At 35.4% G+C, this 21,808-nt stretch overlaps 1 protein-coding gene across 5 annotated transcripts in view; it reads right to left on the bottom strand.

The window, feature by feature from the left end:
* LRMDA (leucine rich melanocyte differentiation associated) overlaps positions 1-21,808 on the bottom strand; it is a 691,516-nt gene that overhangs the window by 395,418 nt on the left and 274,290 nt on the right. The gene's annotated exons all lie outside the window — the stretch shown is intronic.

Raw genomic sequence — 21,808 nt, 5'->3', positions numbered from 1 at the left:
TAATTTTTCCAAAATTCAAAGTTGCTATGGCCAATCAGACTTACAGTTTTTTGATCTTACTGTCGTTGTGGGCTAGAGCTGTCACCATACAAACTACTGCTTCTTGACAAAAGGGTATCTTGTTATCTAGTTTAACCTTAATTATGTATTCGTTCATTTATGCTCATCTCCTTGTACTTATTTCCAATACATACTGGTAGCCTCAGGAAAGGGATCTCCTCCCCACCTCCTAATATTCACTTGCCCCATTTAATTTTTCCATTTGTTTCACCATAATATTAATTCAGTTTCTACCCATCTCTAAACGAAAAAAAAAAAAAAATGAGCCACTGAGAAAACTGGGTCTTTCAGCAGTGAATTTGAAGTACAGACACACAAGAAGCTGCATTCACTGTAAGCACTTGCAAAGTTTTGTTAACACAGCTGAGATGGAAGAGTGGGAGAAAAGAAAATATGACAGCCACGCCATTGAAACCTGTGGTATAGACATGGTCAGCATAGCATGATGGTATGTTTGCTGAAGGAGGTTCTACCACACTAGGTGAAAACATGCCTCCCTTCAAAGTACCTCACCTTCCCCAGCAGTTAGGCCAGCAGGAGCAGCCAGGCACCACCCTCGCAGAGGCAAGCCCCTGACGGCACCCACACTGTCCTACTCCCACTGCAATTTTCTATCTGGCCAGGACGAAAACTTCAATGCTTTCATACAGCAGTGGCATTGAAAGCTCAAGACAGACAAAAACAGCAGATTAGAGAAAGTATTCTGTACTCTGTACTCAAAATTTTAAAAGCTGACGTCATTTGGTTTGCTAACACTATTTATTTTTCAAAAGCAGATGGATATTTCAAAATCCTTATTCAAAAGAACAGTCTTTGTGGTGCAATTTGCTGAACCTTCAAGGCATGAGACTGCGCATACTGGTGAGTACCAGTGTCTTTTTCCATTAGCTTCCTAACCATAGCAATGAAATAACTGAGGGGAAAAAATAAGAAAAAAAAAAAGGTAAAAGAAACTGAAACCCTTCTCCAGTAGGAAACAGCTTCCAAAATTCAGTTGAAACAGTTTACTAATTCCCACAGCAAGCAGAATCACCAGCTTTCATATTTACAGCACTCAGCACTTAGGAGTAACATCTCTGATTTAATGAGTGCCAGAATCAGGGAGACAACAGACAATTTCCATTACTACGTTTAACTATGGTGAATATATCTGAGTGCTTCTTGCTGTCCTTGCTTTTTCCTCAAGCCACCTATAAACGTCTACTCTATTTTTTCTTCACTGTTCAGCCTGTTATCCTGGGCACTATACTACCTGGCTATGCTCATGATTTTTGGAATACATTTAAGAATCAACCTACCTGCAATGGCCTTATTGACAGAGAGAGATCTAGAGGTCCTAGAAATAAAGTGTCTCCAGACCACTTGAAAGAAAAACTCTCTCACACAGCTTGGCAGAATTTCATTCCTGTACATTCATTTCCCAAAAATGATTTGATAAATGCAAAGTAAATAACAGAAAAAAGCAGGGTGTCAGGCATCTCGCAGAAATAGTAATTTACCTAAGTTACTTAATACCTAACAGAAATCAGAGACAAAATGCAATTATCAGTAAAGTAGTATCCATCCCTGGTTAGAGTTGCCTAAATATTGAGATATGATTGTGACTCTACCACTACCTGTCTGATCTTCAGTGGCTCTCTGCCTCTGTCTCCCCATTTATTCTCATGGAAAGAAGAGTACTGATGCTCAACTCACCTGACAATTTTTTCCCTCCACTAATAAATCCTTCTGCAAACCATGTGTACACTTTTGTTCCCATATGATCTACGTGTTGAGCCCTCACCTTTCTGACATCACTCCTTCCACAAACACAGATTCTAGTCAGCAAAAATAACATTGCCTACCCATCACCAAGAACAAATAAATGAAATAAACTTGGACATAATTCTCCTCTGGATTTTCCTAGTGCATTTTGCATTGTCTGTCTACTTAGATTACAAGCCCCTCAGAGCAAGGACATGTTCTCTTGTTTGACTGGTACAGCTCTGAGCACACTGTTTGCACATAAATAATATTAACAGCAATGATAATACTGGTTTGGGCAGTCTCAATACACATGAAAATGATGCAGTAAGTACCTTTTTTTTTTTTTTTTAAATAACAAAACGTCATATTTCTTCTCATTTTTCAGGGACTTATAAACCTGATGGAACTGCATATACCAAGACTCTGAATGTTTAATGTTTTTGCTGAAAAGCACGGTGTGTTCATGCAGGAGAAGCAGCAGGACAAATATTTTCACACATTATCAGATAGCTGAGTGAAACAGGCTCCACCAGAATTTACAACTGAAGGCTACCAGAATTTACAACATGTGAAATTGTGGCTGTCTGTATTTTCTCATTACAGTGTGCTTGCCAGAGATAGAGAAGGCGCCTTTTTTTTTTTTTTTTTTTTTTTTTTTGCCATCTACTACTGTCTCACTACTTCCTAGTTAAACCTTGTCTCAAGTTATCAACACTCTCTGGAGAGATAAGCTTCTTCTCACTTACAACCTGTCACTAATAATCGAACTTTCAAGACTCCATCTCGAAAAGAGACTACTGGAGGCACACAGGTCACAGGAATTAACTGCCACCAGTCCTTGCAGAAAACTAAGCTCATCAATCTATAGCTTCTCGTCATAATTAGAATAACGGCTTCGAATATTTGGGCTGATGTTGACTCAGTCTTATGCCACAAAGACCGCTGATTAAAATCTTGGTGTGAAAGTTAATGATAAGTGCTGGTGGCGTTGTCGTGGCGACAGGGACAAACAATTCCCTTGCCGTGACATTTTCAATGTCCTGCAGAAGAAAAACTGTCCTCTTTAGTGTGGCACTGTATGAAGCTTATTTATGGCTACAGGGCTTGCTGGATTGATGACTGTCGTAACACACTGTCAAATCCTTTACTGACACATTCATTTTTTGAGCCCCTGGTGTGGCAGAAATAAAACACAACGAAAATGTGAAAGTATTATTTATCAGTAGCTGTTTACTCAAACAGTGGATAAAATAAATTTGGTATATTTTTGTACTCAGATAGACACATATCTCCCTACATTTATTAAATACTTGAGAAACAAACAAACAAAATATGTAATGAACCTGAAGATTCCTTTACAGTTTTTGACTGAAGTTTTGCAATGGATTTTAGGAGACAAACCGCCCCCAAAAACTAACATAATCAACAAAGATTATGAACACAGCTTTGCTTACACTGTGTTCATACCAAAATTCAGGGTGTTGCACCCTTGGCATCAAAGTGTGTGCATCAGAACTGCCCTCATGTTTGTTTTGACACAGAATTTCAGAAAGTTCAGCTGAGGCTTCAGGGACGGTATTTAACAATAAAGCAGCACACTTCATCATTAGTGTCTTCAGCTACCATTTTTATCACGTTTTGAAAGGAGAAGGTGTTACTTTTTTCTTCTCTTCCTCATCTTTGTTCCCCTTATTTCATGTACGGCAAACTTTATGCATCAACTTTAAGGCTCTTGTTAATTACTGCACCTTTGACCATCTGTACTGATCAGCCACTACAAGAATAGCATTCTTGATTGCAAAAAGTAAATTCATAGTCAGATTATCATCAGAAAGAGGGATCAAAACCTTAAACCTCTACACCACAAACACAAAAAGGTTTCTGTATAGGTTTTCTATACTGATCACTTCTTCAGGGGTCATGCATATTTCAGCGTCCAAAATCAAAATTAAGAGATTCCCATTTCTAATCTCAAAATCACCTGTGTCTGTCTACAGAAATAAAATACGTCAAAGATAATTTACTCACTCCTGATATTAGACAAAGAAAATATACTTTGTCTCCTTTTCTCTTCTTTTTGCCAATGGACTCCTCCTGCCCTTGTTTTAAAAATATTTATTGCATCCCTTCTAATTAAAAATGATGTAATCCTGGAGGAGAGCGAGAGGTGTCAAAAGAGCACGCTGTCCTTTCACAATACTTAAATATGAAGGGGGTGAGCAAAGGGTTGTTTTCTGTATTCACTAAGTGCAACTCCATCAACGTTATCCAGAGGTTTTACACAAGATGCAGAGAAACTTCTTCAGGTAGAAGGAAATCCCTGCAATCTAGGCCTTGCAATTTCAAGAGTTACTTAGTCAAAGAAATTAAGACTCAATCCATCAAAGCTATCAAAAAAATTTTAAAAAGGAATCTTATTTTAATAAAATTAATCCTTCAAATCTCTTAGGAAACTGGAAGCTTTCAGCTAACAGTGATCCATATTAATATGGAACTAATACAAAGTTATTTGAATTTCTCTACTGCAGCATTCAACCCTTCAATTAATGTACAGCAAACAAATCTGCCAATCAACAATTTCAAATCACAAACACTGACACTAGCCATACTTGATTTACACATGTAATCACCATGCTAAGTACAACTGGCTGTGCTACTGTGTAGAAAGAGTAAAAACAATTGTCCTTCCTAAGTTACTCTGGTGATCTTTTTTACATAGCTTTCCCTCTCAGTAGATCAAATACCATTTTCTCTTCAATTTTAGCACCATTTATTTGTTGATAATTGGTCATCACTTTGCATCTTCTATACATTAAAAACCAGTTGAAGTACCTAATGAAAAGAGCTGCCCTAAAAGGGAGAGCCTAGATCTTGGACAAAGAATTAATTGGTCTATGATCTTTCCCATGGGTCAAGCTGTATTGGCTAGAGCTCCCATCTGTACAGAAATTTTGAACATCACTACTGCAGTTACAATTTACTCCATTTTTCAAATTTGTTGCGATACTCACACCTTCTTCTTGTTTAACACAGCAACAAGGAATCTACAGAAACAGTTTTGAAAATAAAAATTTCAATTCTTTTTTAGCTTCTTCTATAGGCATTGCCTACAACTGAACACCACTAGTCAAGATGTAGGCATTTTCTCAACTGTTTCCAAGACAAAATTTCAGCATGAACTACAAACGTTGGATGTAAGTGATGTCAAAAATGGGTATCTTTCCATGTTTTTTTTGACAGCTTTAAGTGGTACCACAGCACAATGACAGTGATATTTGGAAATGTCTGCTCAACACCTCAAAACAGCACTACACTCCCTAGCACTAAATTAACTAGACATAGGATTTTGTGTATGCCCCAAATTATATTTCATGGACAATAAACAAAGGTCTGATGTCCCAAATAATTTCTGTTAGCAATAACTTAAAATGAAAGAATACTGAAATACATTGAACATCTGCTCTTTAAACACTGTCTTCAAAATGCACCAATTTTGTGCTGATCCATTTTGTATTAAAAAGAAAAGTTTTAAGTTTGGCATTCTTTGATTCAAACTTGGATTTCATTGAGCTTAGTGAGAAGACTTCCAATCACATCCATGCAAGCTACCTGTACTGGTTCTCCTCAGTTATAATTCATTAATGGTCTAATTACCAAGTAAAATTGCTTTAATAGAAGTTATGATTAATCATTCAGTGCTGTAAACAATATACAGATTCCAGCCTAAAGTATCTAGTAAATGCTGCAGAAAGTCATGTAAACAAAAATATGTGAAAAAAACCAGCCTTTAATTTTCTTTGCTTTGTCAGTTTGCAACAAATTTACTATGTCAAAGTGTTTTTTGAGGAGGAGATAGCATAGAGTGCTAAAATGATTAAACTATATAGTCTGCACTTCTGAGGCTTGATGGAAAAGCTGAGCGTACCACATGAAAACTCTGGGTGACTAAACAGATTGTCAAATTCAAAAAAAAAAAGAAAAACTCTAGCAGTCAGTTTTAATTTTTTCATGGCCATTGGGTTTTCTTGTCCTATTAGTTACCATAATAGCAACACAGTGAACACAGTGTTGAGCAAAATACCAGAAGCTTTCATTAGAACCATTAACATAATTTGATAACTGATGGTATTTGATTTCTGACTTCTGAACTTTGACTTAAAGCTTGGTATAAGATGTAATCTCACTGATTGGACGCTTTTTAAAATATGAACACTTCATGTTATATTGCTTTGTTAACTGTAATTAACGTTCACATTTGTCACAAATCATATCATTTAAGGAAGAAGTAATAATGATGAAGGATGTGACAATGTTACACTTGTGTCGTCTTCCCTCAAATGAGTAAACCCTAATATAGCCATTGCTCAAAATAAACTGAGTAATGCATGTGGTACTGAATGCATACGAATAAAAACTTTTCATATTATTCATATTAAAGTATTAATATTTTTACTCAACATAAAACAAGTATTATTTTGGTACTTCAGAGCTGCATTCGAGATGTTCTACTTACAACGTAAGACTCACACAGCGTTTTCCTGATCTTTGAACACAGAGGCAAAGAGAACTTTTTCAGTTTCTGTCTCTAATGGTGGGACAAGGGATTTTCCAATAGAGATAAAGCTTCTTCTCTGCTCACAGTTCTTACAATCATTAATTTGCTCTCCATCCTCAGCCTTTGGCCACATCGGTGTAGAAACAGAGCTTGAACAAATAAGTCTGCCTCTGGCAGTGGCTCCCCCAACTGGTACATGCACCATACACAGGTAAGATGCTGCCAGTAAAGCTTCAAGTGTCAGGAAGTTTGCTCTTGTAGCCAGGCTCAGGAAGCTCCAAATCACTATGTGGATGTTTCTAAGACAACTATATGAAGTTATGTGCCTCTTCAGTGTGGTATGTAAAGGAATGCAAATAAACAAAAACAGAATTGCTAAGCATTTGAAAACTATTTATAATATAAAAAATAAATGAGTAGTTAAAGCTTGGGGGGAGGGGGAGGAACACGACTTTCTAGTTATATTGATCACGTCAGGGTTCTGAAACATCCTTTAATGTGCAAAATATCCTATATTGGCCTGCAACGATAATCATATACACAGGAATGACTTTAGTTATTCACCACATTCATGATATCCCTGTACAGCCAACGTACACATCATCATCCAAAGAGACACAAGAACATGGTGCATCCTGCTACCTAAATAAGGCATGTAGAAGACAGTAAAGCAAAAAATAAAAAATAAAAATAAAAAATAAAAATCTAGTTTCAAAGTCTGCACATAGTTTGTTCTAATATATTAGTTGTGAACAAGTGCAGAACAAAAAAATTTCTCTAACGCCTGAATGATAAGCTGTGAATGTATCAGAGACTATTCTGTCCCTGAGTGATGGAAGACACTATCACTATTCTACCATACCAAAGAAAAAGAGGCTATTAAACATAGCGCATAAAATAACATTTAGTAAGGAAATCAGAATAATTACTTCACAAAAAGGACATTCAGTCAAGTTCTAAACCATTGCTTTGAATTGCGAATATTACTTACATCTAAGTTAAATCAAGTAAAACTTCCTAAGCACTCCCTTAAAGAATACCTCAAAATAACAGGATGGACTACCTAATTCATCACGCTTTGTACTGTTAGAAACTGTGAATTTTGGGAGGTTTTGACATTACATTTCTTGTCTGTAAATTCAGCCAATTCCTACTCAGGAATATAGATCAACATGGTTTGTTTCTACCCAAGCTCTGAAATGAGCAATCAAATTATCACATATAAGCCATCTTAGACACCAGTACAACCAAGAGTCAGGAACAGCCTCTGTTGGGCACTGCGTAAACACAAGAGAAAACCAAGGGCCACTAAAGACTTTTGAGTCACACAGTTTACAGTAAGGAAAGCCTAGCAGTGAGATGTGTCCAACTATTCAACTATTGTATACTTAAAGGAATGACTGTCACTGACATATTACAAAAAACTAAACCAAAAAAGAAAAAAAAAAAACACAAAAGAAAGATCACAAAGGTTAGTACAGCACTGCTACGGAAGAACAAATACAGAAATGTGCTGTCCTATCTACTTCTGCTACATTACAAGACTGGATAGCATATTTAAATGCTGCGTATTGGAGGTATGCTGAATCATTCTCCATCACTTCAGACCCAACATTGATAACATATTTCTTCATCTTCAGCAGAATAAATTATTTTGCAAAAGTAGGAAGTGAGTCTGACAACCGTTGTTTTTGTGATGCTCTGAGTAGCAGCGCAATTTAATAAGAAACTCCTAGATAGGTACAGATTTCTACATGCTGATTCTAAGTATCCCATTCAGACAAAGCGATGGTATCCACATCAGCCAGGTGGCATAATAGAAATAAAAGTAAATTGTAATAAAAGATTGTCACGGGATCAATGTCTCATACCTTAAAACTGAGCATTTTGGCTCTGCTTCAGCATTCATCAGCCAGAACCTATTATCCTATGACAATATTTCATTTCACTGATATCTGTTCATTATAAAATATATATATTTACAGTATTTGGAAGGTGATTTTTAATGCTGTGAATGCCCTTTAAAAGGAGACTATTTGAACATTATAGATTCCAAATGACTAGTCAAGATATTCAATTCCCTGTTTAAATCTTTAAATATACTTAGGAATTCCTTATTTCAATAGACTTTCTAATGCCTGTTCCTTTACTGTTTAAATATATATTACAATGTAAAATGAGAAAGGTCTTCATTAACTCATTGTGCTTGGGGAACTCACCTTTTTGTGGTATTAGTTTCAGTCATTTATCACAATGCATTACCAGTATCCAAGAAAAGCAACCATAATATTTATATACATCACTGTATTTGAACTTTTCATGTTGGAATCTCTGAGTAAATTTAAAGAAGTTGTGTATCCTAACATATCAAACTTGAAAATCCCAACTCTGACACTGCAAGAACAAACACGTTATGTTCTACCCACATCCACCATGAATATGTGAGTCTCAGCTTCACTCAGGTACCTCATAATAAAGACTTTGCAAAAAATTGTTCTCAAAAGTAGTCTTGTGTTCAGAGATTATTATTATTTTTTTTTTAATCCAGAAACTTAAAAATATATAGCTTTTTTGTTTGCTTGGTTGTTTTTTGTTTGTTTAGAAAAAAATCTTTATTTAAGCAGAGTATTTAAGGAAAATTTTTAGAAGTAATAAATACAGTCAAGTCTAAAAATTGTGCAGAGAAAATACCTAGCAGCATTTGAGACTAGAGCACAATATTATCAGTGTCAGCATATTGATGACCCAGATGGTATTTGTATGTTTGAAGTATGACATCTTTACTCCTCTGTCATCCAACACAAGTAATTAACAATAATCAAGTGGGTGTTAATTGGATATAATGGAACAATCTCCAGTCAGCCTGAGCCTACTATTTGCCTCTTACTAGTAATTATGAACACTAAGTACTCATGCTAATCTCCTTCTTCTCACTGAAGCCAAACAGAGGTGCAGTATTTACTCAGCTGATAGCTTGTTTTGTCTGCAATTTAGTCTGTTTTAAGCCAAGAAACTCATAATTTGCAGAGCCGTCACCAGCTGCCAGGATCACACAAAAGAATGCAAGGCCCTAGATGACAGCAATTCATTATATATCATCCAGGAAAAAAGGACAATTATTAATTAAACTGACCTGTTACAACCACAGAAACCACAACACCTGGACCCATAAATACTGAAAAAAAATTGAAAACCATCTGAAAAGTTCACATTTCAGATCCGTATGTCTCACACAGGAAAAGATGCTGTTTAAACAGAAAACTTCCCAAGCTGCTGTTCTTTTTCTCTGAAAGACCATAACAACCCTTTGCTGATAGGAAACTGGTGAACAATCTCAGTCACATCGCTGTAGAATGCACTTGGCTGTTTGATTACTATTACCGTAGCAAATTGAAAGTATCTTATCAAGAGTGACCATTAGAAACATATTACCAGCCATTAAGCAGATGGTTAGATGTTTTAAAATAGCTTTTACATAGTAATAGAATCCAGAGTAGTCAACCTTATTTATGATTCTATTACGGGGAAAAAAGGAAAATAAAAAAAATAAGAAACAATAAATATATATATATTTTTTGTGTTTGTGTGGTGAAAGGGGGCATTTTACAGTAGTTTTGCAAGACCATTACATAACCAATGTATGAATCAGAATTCATTACAACACTTAGAGCACACTTAAATGCTGCTACAATTAAGTTTGCTTCTTCTATAAAAAATAATCTTTCCATCATTGTAAGAATTGGAATGACTCAATGTATCAAAACATGCAAAACAGTAACACAGCAGATTAGGCGAACCAGCTCTGGAGACAGCTTTTACGAATGATTCCCAGGAAAACAACAGTTGTTTTCATCACTTAATTCATCCGAAATTTTGCTTGATTTAAGGAGGATTCAACTGGTTTGTGCTGAGACTGATTTTTTTTTTCTTATGTTATGTCTAGATGTCATCACTATGTCGACAACTAAGACCTGCACTGATTTACAGAAATGGTACACTATTTGGAACACAATTACTGATTGATGTAGGCGGCCAGAAATACAGACCATTAGGTACTATTATATTATTGATTTCATGTTTAAATTTGGGCAAATCACTCTGCTTGATGAGAAACTTGCTATTTTCATGTGTCAATTCACATCTTCAGTTGGGGTTTCCACTTACACAGTTCAGATAGGAAACAGATTTATATGGTACTTTTAAACCAAATACCACAAAGGAAACAACAAAGCAAACTATGACAAACATATGCTATTTTAACACAAATAATATGTAAACTTTTTTAGTGGCACCTCATAAATCTTAGCTGAAAAGAAAAAAGTATCCTACCCATGAAATAGAGAGAGAGTTTAGCTGTGTTTTTCTTTTGTTGTTTTTGTTTGTTTCGTTTTTTTAAGGAAAGAACACATGTGGACAGGTTTGGATTAAATTACAAAGTTTCATTTAGGATATATGCACCTGCAGAACATTATTTTGATTAGATCAAATACAGGGTAGCCATACAACCATGTCCTCTTCACTTTTCCAGCTGTTTAGGATCCCATTCTGGAGTGCCTCATTCACCTTTTACATGGCTGAGAGAAGTCCCATTTGGCACCTCCCTCAGCCTTTAGTACTGCACAGGATGGATTTGGCACTTAAAAAGGAGATATTTCAGTTACAGCATTGTACCCATTACTGACATTACTGTACCCATTACAACAGCCTAACGTTATTTCTTGGTAACAGAAACATTATCAACGTTCATTCACTATATTCACAAGCTCCAGAAATGAAGTATCTGAAGTAAACTCTACTTGAGCTTTCTTCAATCTGTGTAAAAATGCATCCCATGGGTAGGGCATACAAAAATTCTAAAAACCACCAATAAAGACTAGATGCTTTTTCTAAGTAGCATTTTGGATTAAGTGAGATAGGACAGAAAATCAAATGTAAAGCAACTATCTATCAAATGCACCATCCAAAAAAAAAAAATTCTTAGCTCATTAATCTGCAGAACCAAAATGCTTGTTAAAGGCACAATGCATTCATACGCATCAGAAGATATCTATTAAATATCTTGGTGCCATCTGTCATCCATGGTTTAACTTTGGATACAACTCTGTTAAGCAATTCAATTCTTTGAGATAAACTGAGGTGATATAATACTATATAATAGTAATATATACTATATGAATTATACAAATATTTTTCCACCTCTTCTAAAAGCCTTGCAAAATACGTTAGATGTTTTCTAGCAACCAAAGTTGCATTTAGCATACTAGGAGTTTCTCTAGAGAAAAACTAGTATTTCTACTGGAAGTATCAATTGTCAATAATTGCCTAAGAATAGAGTTTCAAAAGAATTGGAAGAGTATGAGATACATAAAATTAATCAAATCAGTGACAAACCAAATTATAAAATCTGCCACCTTTATCTACTTTCAAACCTAACGACTAGCATTTTGCCAGAATGCACCCTGAAGTCTCAAACTTCTGAGGTCTTTGCCCCACACAGGCACAAATAGAAGAAGAGACTAGAATTAGAAAAGTGTCCATGGCTCTAAGGAGATGATATAAAAGCAGAAAGCATTTTCACAACCAAACTTCAGTCACATGCACGTGAAAGACCACCTGTCTGGGAGCATAGCCATCTCTCAGCCACGCCAGGCTCTTAGCTGTAGAAGCTGAGAATCTGCAGAGGCTGCGTAATGGAAACAGGAATTTGACAGGAAATCAGAGACTTCAGCTACATTTTTGTCTCAAGGTTTTAATTTCTTTCCTTTTCCTCCTCCCACCTTGCTTCTACCTCAAGAAGTAAGGGAACACAACTGTGCAACTGATCTATGGAAACTGCAGGCTGAAGCCACAGATTTACTGTACCAGTGTAACTACAGCTCCATCTGGGTTCCTTATTTTGTCCTTCATCAGGCTGCCGTGTCAATTGTTTGTACAATGCACTGAATTTCCTGGGAATTTCTCTCCCTGGCATTCTGCACATCTTTCAGAAGAAAGATGCACAATTTCAGCTCTATAGAAATGCTTTCAAGCACAGCAGATGGAAAGTTTACTCTAATTTGCAGCTCTAGGAAAGGACAGAAGAAAATTTGCATACCTATACGGAGCACAACTAGGCTCCACACTGGAGTATTTGGGGTATCTGGAATGGTTTCAAGACAACAGAATACCTAACAAAGATGAATTCTTGTTTTGGTTTCCTTGGATTTGATAATCATAGCAGATTTATTATTTTGCAGTAATTTCAGAATGAATACGAAATAGGGAACAATGGAAAGTAAAATTTTTGTTTTAAACCACAACTTTTCAGGAAAGTAACAAAACTTCAACATATTATTTTCTTAATATTTCATTCCTTTTCAGACAAAAAAAAATCCAAATACTATTTGGAAAAACAAAAAGATTTTCAACATGACACATTCTAGTCACATATAAAAAATACTTGCCCAATCTTGAAACAAATTACCCCTTGGGTTAGAACATAAAACATTTGAGATTAAGAGATACTCAGGTGTTCTTGTTAATGTACAATATTATGCCATTTAGACACAAGCTTAAGTGAAGATATTTTATATACAGAAATGATCCATATAGATGAATATCCTCCCACACTGCAAAAACCAAAATCCTGACATTACTGCTATCCCACTGGAAAGAAACCTGTCAGGACTCTCACTGGCACAGTGAAAAGCAACATGAATGGCAGAAATTTTGATTGATGTCACTGCCTGCCTGTCAAGTGAAACAAGCAGGGCCAACCTAATCATGTTAGATTAGTGAATACAGACATGATATAATATTTTTGTTATAGATATGCACATAGAGTGTGCATGCAGAGAATCACAGGCACAAACATATCTTTCAAATAACAGTATATATTGTATGTGTTACAAAGTGTATTATCAAATTCTTAAACAATGCCCCTGGTTTTTTTTTTTTTTTTTTTTGTTTTGTTTTTTTTTTTTTTTTTTTTTTTTTTGTTTTTTAAAGTAAAATGGATGATGCATTTTCAAGACTTTGCAGTAGAGCTTCCACATATTTTCCGGAGGCTTGATTCAATCGCTTTCTTTTTTGCATTGCTAAACTGAATTAGGTAATTAATAGTATGAATCTAGAGTGAAATTGCTTCACCCACCTTTTCTAGATAAATATGCAGATTTAAATATAAAGCCATACTAAGTATCTTCTGTTAATAAGCTAGACAGATTTTTTAAAAATTACAATATCCGAAGACAACAGACCTTCTGTATGAAGGTCAAAAAAATAAAATCTTATCAGGCAAAGTTTGCAAAACAAAAAAACATTTATTTCACACATGAAACTGGAATCTGACTACTACTGCCTGATCATTCATCACTGAAACACTTCGTTGATACCTTCCTGACTGATAAGTAAAAAGAATCAATAAGAAGAATCTCCACACTACCAAGAATGATGCTGATAGACCAGGTCTCAGATTAACTGAGAAAAAATGTATCCTAATAGTAAAGTATCTTGATTCTCAACGATCACATCAGAAATATATTTAAAAACAAATAAGTAAATGAAAATCCCAAACTGCCTCTCACTCCACCCCTCACAAACTTGAACTTGTGCATTAAAACAAAACAAAACAAAAAAAGCTTGTCAAAAGCAGCCAGCTACATTTCAGCTGGTAACTCTGAGATCCCACGCCTAAGGCACTAACTGACAGAACACTTTCTGTATGGTTTAGACCCTACGTTCAAATTCAAGCAAATACAGTGCCCTTCAGTCACCACATGGCTACAGAGTTCACAGCAACAAATGTGCAGAAATTATTTCAACAGTATGGAAAAAATGTTTTATTCTATATACTAAAAGCTATAAAGTATGGGGTTTTGATTATTATTTTTTTTAAACTCGTCCATAAACAAAATACTAAATCAAAATGTCTGTTTGGTATTTACTATATACCTTCCTTGGGATTTAAATAACGTTAAGTACAAGAAATTGCTTTTTTTTCATTAAATATATTCATTAAATATATTTCCTTCTTTGCCCTTGAAAACAAAATGTAAATAAGCTTAGTGCCAAATTTTCTTAATATTAAGCCTGGTATTGAAATGTACTCAAGCACTTTCCTTTTCCACTGAGGCACACAGTCAGACATACCAATATCTTTAGTGGGACTGAGACTCCCGTTTTTCATGTTTTAGTTATTTTTATCAAGCCTAGAATGAGGGAAAAATAACACAAGTTGAAAGTGAGGGCTTAGTTCTGCAACACAGACTGTGTCCCCACCTCCACCTGCATTTAATCTTGAGCCTTTGCACCCCACAATTAGATAGTATCGAAACACATCCAGAATAAATTTCCACAATGCACATTATACAATGACTGCCTACTAGTTGGACATTAAATTTAAAATAATTTGCTCTCACATCTAATGAAATCTAAGCAAGCATATTTGTACACAATCCCTATCTACCTATACAGAATTAGTCACTTGCACATAATGTAGATGAGCCTTGGAAAGGACTTCAGGACAATGGAGAAGGCACCTATTGAAGTGTATTTGCAATGTGATACACGCACAATGCTTATAGCACTCTTATGAATCCAGTCCAGACAACACCAACCTGGCCAAACAGCTGGCCTTCACAAGGCTGAAGTGCTTGATGGCTTAACCGGAACAAGTCAGCTCCTATTCTGCTCATTTCTGAAGGAATTGTGGAGGTTCTGCATGACCCCTGGTTTTCCAAGCTTGGAAGTGAATTTTGCTAGCTTTGAAAACATTTTAGGGCTTATACAGAAATTTATAAAATGTCAGCTTGAAAATTTTAATTGACTTATTAGCAATATCTCTTCTTTGAATGACCTTTTAGTCCTCCTTATAACATATCACCTACTTTTACTACCTTCTGGCTGACAGCTTTTAATATATTCCTTCCTAGTGGATGATATCATCTGTCCTTGGATGGAATTAACTAAAGCACTACACATTTAAAAGCTGACATTAATCCATATCCACAGATTTTTAACAGCTGCTGGGATAAATATTGTGTTTCCATGCATTAGGTTTTATATAACAATGACTAGTAGAAATAAATTGAGATTAAATATACACTGGCAACATCAAAACCAAGGAGGAAAAAAACCACTCAGCTGATAAATGCAGTGTTTTAGTGGCTGCATATATCAATGACTAAAAATACTTACTATAATTAGCAAGAATAATTCAGTTATAGTGTAAACATAAGGTATATTTTGTTCCTGTGGCATTGTTATACCTCCTGATAATCACACTTAGAAAAAAACTTCAATGAAGAGAAAGCTGGTTAAAGACCCAGGTAATACTTTATATCTGTTTCAAGAAATATGGCAACCATTATCACATCACATTTCTTTTCCCAATTACGTATTTCGTTTTGCACCCATAAACAGGTGAGTAATCAAGGGCCTAGTTGGATCAGGGAGGCAAAGTGGCGCCCAGGGAGGGAGCACTACATCTTACTGCGAGTGGTAACTGAACACAACTCCCTGGGAACCACTGTGAAAATTCACCATTTGTCAAAATTAAAAAATGCACAATTCAATAGGAGACTTTCCTCCCTTTCCCTTTGTCTGTCAAAAGAAAAAATACATTAATAAATTAGTGAGAAACATTTTCAACAAACCCGAACGTGTCTGTAAAAGAATTCTTGAAAGTAAGAATTATTTTCACCACAGCCTGAGTAGTAGCTTCCAGAATTGTTAACTACTGGTCTGGAGAGTCAATAATCATATTGTGCAAATATTTTTGAAAATAAAAAATATTCACCTTAACACACCAGAGCACATTACACCACACAAGTGGCAGTCACTGAGAGCTGCATTTTGCCCTAACTTAGCTCAGTGTGCACTTCTGAAGAACCTACGGTTAGGATTACAATGGTGTAACAGAAGAATAAAATCTGACCCTGTAAAGTAACAATTCTCTTTGCTGACATCTAAGGCAGAACTCATCACCCTTCTCAAAGCTGCAGTATTAAATGAAACTAATAAGAAAAAAAATATACTTTTTTTTTTAATGAAAGATCAGCAAATGATACTTTGACACCAGAAATCAAATGCATATAAGACCATCATATGATTTTCTACACAGGTTGAAATGTAACTTTTAAACAAAGAGGGCATCTAGATGTCTTCCTGGGTATAGCAAAGAAAGGCTATTTAAAGAATTCATAAGTAACCCATAGGATCCCTGAGAGAACAAAAACACAGAACTACTTATCCTTGCAGTGTGCACAGGTCATATGGTTACCTGGTGCATAATGATTTGGGAATTTCTTTGGTATCTCCTTCCATTCCATTTTTTATTCTATGCACATATGGGTTTCCTAGATTTTTTTTTTTTTTAGGAGTTTTTATTTTTCCTCTTCCTATTTTAAAAAACTAAAGAGCATCATACCCTTAATCCTCCATCATTCAACAAGAGCACCTCATTGTTTTCTGCTTTCAGGCATAAGATTCTTTTCTTCTGTCCATTACAAATTAATTCTCAGAATCTTACAATTTGGAAAAGTTCAGAAACAATACAAATTCCTTAAAGGAAACCGCAGTTTTCAGTAAAGCTGTAGAAAGGTTCTTATTAGGCTTTTCACCAGTACTTGCTTACCACAAGACCAAAAAACAAGTAGTAACACAAAATTTAAAAAAATGGATTGATAGCCCAATTAATTTACAGTCCTAATCTACAATTCAGTGAACTTGATCAAAAATACTGTACATTTCCTAATAACTGAATTAACCTCTTTTGCTAAATATTTTGAAAGCAATTTTACACACCTATAGCTTTTAATATGGCAGCACCATGCTAGATTAAAAAAAAGGGCAAATTATCAACTGCCACAGTTGTATTCATTTAATTCTGATGTTTCATTCAGCTTCTATCTTTTCCTGTTTGAGCATTGGAGAGAAGACTACTAAGTCACAGCTTCTAGGAGAGCAATCATATAATTTGATGTGGATACAAACATTGAAGATGCACACAAGTTAGCAATCCAATCCAAAAACAACATGGCAAGCCTGAGTTGAGCGCTGACGACAAGATCCACTCACCTTTAGTATCTTCACCTGTTCAACATCCCATGGGAATAAGACTAGCCCATAACCTAATATTCTTAGAAGTAGAGCTGCATGTCAGCAGCTCCAACACATTATGGTAAACCTTATTGTATGTAACTGGACTGACACCTACCAATCCCACATCCATTTCATAAGCTTCATCCAGAAGGCTTGCAAACAGCCTTCATCTCTCCAATTTGAAAGAGGCAGAAGGAAGAAAGGAAATAACCATCTTTGACAGCTTCTCATCAAGAAATAGGGAAGCAAAAGACAACTTACACTCCCTAGAAACCTTAAGAGGAAATGAATGACTTCCAGGTTTTCTTGCAAACAAACATACAACCACAGCTCCTTTATTATAATTTAAGATTAAAAACAATAGAATTCCTAAAGCTGTATTTTAAATGGTTGAAAATAGTTTGCTTCATAACTGAAAACCCTGTAGACAATTTCCATGAGATAATTTATTAGCAAGCTAAATTTTCGTCGGAAGTGCCATACCTGAACAATTCCTCATATTTAGAAGAAATTTTTCTCCAAGCACATGCTGCGTAAACAGTGGAACTTAGATTCCCTTAATACATCACATTTGCACATGCTATCTGTGCACTTGAAATACTTAAGGAAACCTTTATCATATATTTATATTTTGACCTGAGATATACAGGAAATACAAGCCTGTTATTACAGCAGGAAATACAAGCCTGTATCTCAGAGACATTCCTGCCATAGCACAGTACCATCCTGCACAGGTTCTATGTTTCCAGGACACAGTTCTCACTGGAAACACCAGCTCTCAATTGATCCACATTTCTGAATAACAAGGAGTTTATATGCAATGTATGTTTATCAGCCGGGATATTTCAAAGGCTTCTTTTTGGAGATTAAGATACTTCAGTAAGCCACTACCACACACTGTGTGTCGATACACGTACCCTGAATCTGATGCAAAGCAGAAAATCACAAGCCAGGCTCTGAAAACAATACTGAGAAGAACAGCTTTCCTTAGCCCTGCTCACAGAAGCACATCTCCACAACATACCCAAGTGAACCTCCTCAGCCCCTGGTGGAAGTGCAGGAAGAGCCTGCCAGTAAAGCTGCTCCCAAGCTGAAAAAGTACTGTGGATGTAGTCAACACCTCTGCCATTGTAATGGCTAGCCATAGCCTCCTGGAAGAACGAACAGGTGCTGGCTATTGGATTGATGCAAACAGCACATTGAAAGCAGTTGAAAAACGTTAATCCTACCTCTTGGGCTGGTACTATTACTGGCAAGAAACTGGGACTTGGTCCATAATCAGTGCTCAGCTGCAGTTCAGGGGGCATGTGGGGGAGTAGGAGGAGTAGGGGAAAGAGGAGGGAGAGCAAGAGAGATCAGATGGGCAACATGGTACCAGCTAACAGGAATTCAGACTTGTTACACTTGATTAACACATCTAAGTTTACAAAAATCAAAAAATCAAAAAAAAAGAATACGAGAGAATGTTTTTATACACAGATGTTAAGAAGACACAAATGATAATTAGAGATTAAATAAATGGTAGATGAATAAATTATTCCCACAGAATTGTTTTTTGTTGTTGTTGTTTTCAGGGAAAAAATAGGCTACAGATTAGAAGAAAACTGAAGACATTGAGTGAGCTTTGTTAATTTTGCTACATAACATTTCACTCAAAAGCTCCATTTTTGTAGAAATATCTATGTTATACATCCTCAGTTTACTATCCATACATACTTTAGTACATATTTATCTTCTTCCTTCTTTTTAGCTGAGAGCTGGGAAAGTTGCATAGCGTGGTGAAAAAGAACAGTGAATGCGAATTTCTTATTGTGAAATAAGAAGCTGAAATAACGGAACAAAACCACAGTTTATGCTCTTAAATTATGTTTCCCTTTTAAAGTGCAAATATATATTAAAACATACATCTGGAAAGGTGAATATATTTATTTGTTTTTAAGACACAAAAAAATTATTTGGCATGAGTTTAATACATTATTATTACAATAGGCATTTTTAACCGGGTTTAACTGAGAGACTAAATTTTATACTATTGCCAAACCTTGGATTTTTCTTTTTTGTCTGGAAGGGGCAAGTGCTTTCTTATGACAAAGACTTGAAAGATATATCCCTTTAATTTTTTTTTCCTACTTCACTTTCACATGTGTTGAAACTCATTGCTTCTGGAAATGAAGATGCTCTGGTGTCAGCTGTAAAATCTGTATCTCACTTCCTCAGACAAGTGGATATTTATTGACAGGGTGTGAGAGAGAAAGAGAGGAGAGACTGCCTGTCCTGGAGCCAGTAACCTTGGTGAAGATGCAATGTCACAAACACCAAGCCATCATTCTCATAGATGTACAGCATATTATTTAAAGGGAAACAAATATCGGCCACTGAATGTCACTGCAAGGACACATCTTCTGCCTCTTAACTAAACTTATCAGTGCTGTGGTTTAATATGGTACCTTTTTCATCCTCCCCTCAAATTCATCTTACGGAGCAGCTCTTGACACTACCAGAGAGCAGTCAAGACTAAGATTTAGTGACGTTTGCTTCAAACAGATCTAGATTTATTGACATTTGTTGCCTGCTTCTTTTCTCAGTAACCACACACAGGATTAATTTTAACCATTTCTTAAACTGTGAAAAACCGCATACTTAAAGTAAACAGGTTGAGACACGTAAATTAGTGTTGCTGGCCTATTTCTACTTGTAATTAGAGGACCAGCGCCTTAGTCACAAGGGCCTTAAAACATGCAGGCAAGGTTTTGCTGGAAGTTGGATGAAAAGGCACACATCAATCCCTTTTCAAAATGAACTCTCTTCCAGTAGAGAGGGGAGGATTTATATCTCAATGGTTTATGCAAGCATGTGATTATCAACTGTACATGAAAATACTGGAGGTGGAAAAAAAACCTCATCTTTTAACATCTATTTCAGTAGTGAAATATTGCTTTACTAATTCAGTCTTTATTTATTATGTAATAACATAGCCTACATTAACTTCTAAACCCCAAATTAATATATCCTTTATACTTCTACTTTTCTACAGAAATTGTATTAGTGCTAACAGAAATTGGTTTCTACAAGGGTACCTAAATATCTTGCTGCTAATCCCCACAAATTAAATGAAATGATTGAATTTATGCTTTTCAAATCTACAAGAGATTTGGACACTCAGAACTGAACAGCACAATAATGTAAACACTTCAGCTCATATACAGTACTGACACAGCCATCTCTTAGTAACAGAAAAAAAACACATCCATATTTTAAAAGGAAAGACAGATGAATATACTCTCGTGACTCTCTTAATGCTAGGCAGAAGTACGAACTTGCAGTGTTCTGTAAAAGATTAACTACTAAATGAAAAAGAACTGCTGGATGTAAATTTAAAAGTCCAAAAACACCCAAGAGGCATAACCATAATTGTTGCTCAGGGAAGCTGTTTATGACTAAAAATATATTTCCATTAACAACCAAAATTATTTTTCATTGCCTTTTTCTCAAGTTTTCAGTGAATAACCTTTGATGATAGCACATGATAATGATTCATTAGAAAAAAAAAAAACAACTAATTTGTATTTCAGAAGTATGAATATTAAAAAAAAAAAAAAAAGTCAGAAATCATACCACTGAAAATCAAATGCCAGAAAATGCAAAGGACAGTTTGGGGATGAATATTATTCCACAGTAAGAGACTTACCATCAGAGTACATCCTGTACTTGTGCATACAGTTCTACAGAAGAATAATATTAAGATGTATTAATCAAAATAATTAATGCTTAGTTTTATAAGACACAAATTCTTCCAATTTGTGTCTATTTACTCAGCGTTAGCCAAAGCACAATTGGTGGGAAAAGCACCACTGAGTCCCAAAGAGCCATAAAACATGTCTGCAAACTACAGAGCAGATACATATCAATGTAAAAACGTTGGATGACAAAACCCAGGTTTTTACAGGATTTCTACATGCCAGCAAAATACACTTTAGTTTATAGGAAAAGGCTACAGTGTATCCTTATAACAATATAAATCTCTAGAACTCTTGTGATGATACCTAATTTACGTGGCTGTCACTGGAAAACGTGGTATAGTGAATTATACACAATACTAAGCTTAATTATGAGCAGTACCCTAGAAATCTTGATTAGAAATCATTTGCTCGCTACACTCAGAGTCTGTAAAAACAATGACGAATTTATATAGCATATTGCAATTCCAAATAAATTATTCCCAGAAAATCAAAAGGAAGGTATAGATTAAAAAAGAAATTATTTCTTAGGATCACTGCCAGATTTTAAGTACACTATCAAATACAGAGTAAAAATATCACAGTAGAAAATGCTTTACATAAAAATAGCTACTTAGCATTCACATCA

This window comes from Cygnus olor, chromosome 7 (assembly GCF_009769625.2).
Source record: "Cygnus olor isolate bCygOlo1 chromosome 7, bCygOlo1.pri.v2, whole genome shotgun sequence".
Lineage (NCBI taxonomy): Eukaryota > Metazoa > Chordata > Aves > Anseriformes > Anatidae > Cygnus > Cygnus olor.
This window is presented reverse-complemented; position numbering and strand designations above follow the sequence as displayed.